The sequence below is a fragment of the Mus caroli genome, chromosome 2 (genome assembly GCF_900094665.2).
Source record: "Mus caroli chromosome 2, CAROLI_EIJ_v1.1, whole genome shotgun sequence".
Lineage (NCBI taxonomy): Eukaryota > Metazoa > Chordata > Mammalia > Rodentia > Muridae > Mus > Mus caroli.
Window position 1 is genome coordinate 81,685,854 of NC_034571.1, and position 3,718 is coordinate 81,689,571.

Below are 3,718 nucleotides of genomic sequence, written 5' to 3' on the forward strand. Positions count from 1 at the left end.
AAAAAAAAGAAACCAAAAATAGTAAGTAAGTAAGCAAGCAAATAAATAAATAAATAAATAAATAAATAAATAAATAAATAAATACATCTTAAAAATGTCATCTCCTTTGTTGCTGTATTCAAACTTTTGACCCACTTTTTCTTCTTTCTGTTTTTGTGTATATTGACTTATGTTGAAGTCTTTGTTCCAGTTGGAGTTGAGTTTTGTACAATGTAATAAATATGCATTCTTCTTCATGCAAATAGCCAGTTAGATTAGTACCATTTGTTCAAATGCCTTCTTTCTTTTTTTCCAGTGTGTATGTCTGGGTTCTTTATCATAAATCAGGTGTTCATATGTGTGTAGATATATATCTTAGTCTTCTATTGATTTTATTAATTAATTTGTCTGTTTTCATGCCAATTCTCTGTGGTTTTTATTATGATAGTTCTGTAATAGAATTGAAATCAGAAATGGTGGGACATCTAGCAGTTCTTTTATTGTCCAGAACTATTTCAGCTATACTGTGCTTTTTGTATGTTTATATGTTTTGGTTTGTTTTTCATATGAAGTTGAGAAATTGTCATTTCCTTTTTTTTTTTTTTAAGACTTCTTTAAAGTTTATTGCCATTAAAAAGGCCGGGCAGTTGTGGCACATGCCGCCTTTAATCCCAACACTTGGGAGGCAGAGGCAGGCAGATTTATGAGTTTGAGGCCAGTCTGGTCTACAGAGTAACTTTCAGGACAGCCAGGGCTACATAGAAAAACATGTCTGGAAAAAAACAAAAACAAAAACAAAAAACCAAAAAACAAACCAAAAAAGAAGTTTATTAAGATTATGTGGTTTTTTTTCTTTTTATTGAATGTTTTCTTTATTTACATTTCAAATGTATCCCCTTTCCAGGTCTCCTCTCTGGAAACCCCCCTATTCCATGCCACTGCCTCTATGAGTGTGCTCCCTAACTCACCCACTCCTGCCTTTCTGCCCTGACATTCCCCTATTCTGGGGCATCAAACCCCCACAGGACCAAAGGTTGCTCCTCCCACTGATGCCCAACAAAGCCATCCTCTGGCACATATGTGGCCAGAGCCATGGGTCCCTCTATGTGTACTCTTTGGTTGGCAGTCCAGTCCCTAGGAGTTCCAGAGGGTCTGGCCAATTAACACTGTTGTTCCCACCAAGGGGCTGCAAACACTCTCAGCTCCTTCAGTCCCTTCTCTAACTCCTTCATCGAGATCCCAGATCAGACCTATGGCTGGCTATGAGCATACACCTCTAGGAACACTTCTCCATTGCTGGTGAGATTGCAAGCTAGTACAACCACTCTGGAAATCATTCTGGTGGTTCATCAGAAAATTGTACATACTACTACCTGAGGACCCAGCTATACCACTCCTGGGCATATACCCAGAATATGCTCCAACATGTAATAAGGACACATGCTTCACTATGTTCATAGCAGCCTTATTTGTAATAGCCAGAAGCTGGAAAGAACCCAGATGTCCTTCAACAGAGGAATGGATACAGAAAATGTGGTATATTTATACAATGGAATACTACTCAGCTATTAAAAACAATGAATTTATGAAATGCTTAGGTAAATGGATGGATCTGGAAGATATTATCCTGAGTGAGGTAACCCAATCACAAAAGAACTCACATGATATGCACTCTCTGATAAGTGGATATTAGCCCAGAAACTTAGAATACCCAAGATACCCAAGGGCCAGAAGGAGCAGAGGTCCTTAGTTCAATTCTCAACAACATGTTGGTTCACAGCCATCTGTCTAGCTACACTGTGCTCATATACATAATATAAATAAATAAATATGGAAATGCAATTTTTGTTTTTTGAAATTATTTTTTGAAACAATGTCCTGAATGTTTGCACTAATTTTTCTTTGAAAGCTTGGTGGACTATCCACTAAAATCATCCTCCCCTGTTCTATTTTGTTTTGTTTTCTGTAGTTGTTGTTGTTGTAAGATATTGCTTACCAGTTGCATTTCACTTGGGGTTATAGATCTGTATAAACTGCATGACTGATGGCTTATCTGATCTAGATTTAACTTTTCTGAGTAGTATGTACTAAGATAATTAGGGATTACCTTGACATTTAACAACTTAGAGGAAAACAGGTTTCAAAATTATGCCCTTATGATTCTCTGGATTTTTTCATGTTTGTTGAATGTGTGCTGCACACGCTCATTTTAATGCTATTAATTTGGGTATTTTCTCTCAGTGTTCGTTAATTTGAATACCTTTTATCAATCTAATTTCTGAAAAAACTAACTCCTGTTTTATTGAGGGTTTTTTTTTTGTGGTACTGTTATTTTATTTTTTGTGTCTATTTTTTTCTTCCCTGAGTTTGATTGTTTCTTGCCATCTACTCCTTTTGGGTGTGATATATTCTTTTTGTAATAAGGGTTTTAGGTGATATATTAAGTTGCTAGTATCAGATGTCACCAGCTTTTTTTTATGTAGGCACTCAGTGCTATGTACTTACTTAGAATGGTCCCTATTGTGTTACACATGTGTAGGTATGCTATGTATTTATTTTTATTAAATTCTAGAAAATCTTTAATTTCTTTTTCTTTTTAGAAGCTACCTTTCTTTCTTTCTTTCTTTCTTTCTTTCTTTCTTTCTTTCTTTCTTTCTTTCTTTCTTTCTTTCTTTCTTTCTTATTTATATTCCAGGCATTGCCCCTTCTCCCAGTACTTCCTCCCACAGGTCATTCCATTCCTCATCCCCCCTGCTCCACCACCAGGTCTCCCCTTCCCTGTGGCCTTGGTTCTCTCAAGGATTCGGCTCATCTTCTCCCACTGAAGCCAGACCAGGCAGTCTTTGCTATATATGTGTCTGGTACCTCGGACCAGCTACTTTGTGCTGTGTGGTTGATGGCTCAATATCTGGGAGCTCCCAGGGGTCTGGGTAAGATGAAACTGCTGGTCTTCCTATGGGGTTGCCCTCTTTTTCTGCTTCTTCTATCCTACTCCTAATTCGACCACAGGGTCTCTGACTTCAATTCATGGTTGGGTGTAAGTATCTGCTCTTTCCCAGTCAGTTTCTCATTGGTTCTCTCAGAGAACAGAAATGGTAGGCTCCGGTCTGTAAGCACATCATAGCATCAGTATTAGAGTCGGGTCTTTGTTTACTCCCACGAGGTGGATACCCAGTTGGGCCAGTCACTGGACTGCCTTTTCCTCAGTCTATTCTCCATTTTTGTCCCAGCATTTCTTATAGGCAGGAAGACTTCTGGACCAGAAATTTTGACTATGGGTTGGTAACACCATTCCTCCACGTAAGGCCACATCTATCTACTGGAGGTAGACTCTTCCAGATTCCTTTCCCCACTGTTGGGCACTTCATCTAAGGCCACTTCCATTGAGTCCTGAGAGTTTTTCATCTCAAAGGTCTCTGGTACTTTCTAGAAGGTCTCCCCACCTCCTACCTTCTGAGGCTGCATACTTCCATTGATTCTGGTGGCCCTCTGGGCTTCTTTCCTGGCCTCCCACCCCATACCTGATCCTATTTTTTCCTCTCCCTGATACCTCATCTCTCACACAAATCCCTCCCTCCTCTGACTCCTATGATTATTTTCTTCCCCCCTGCTAAGTAGGAATGAAGCATCCTCACTTGGCCTTTCTGCTTGTTAAAGGTCTTAAATTCTGTGGGTTGTATTCTAGGTATTCTATACTTTTTTACTAATATCCACCTATTAGTGAGTGCATACCATGCAT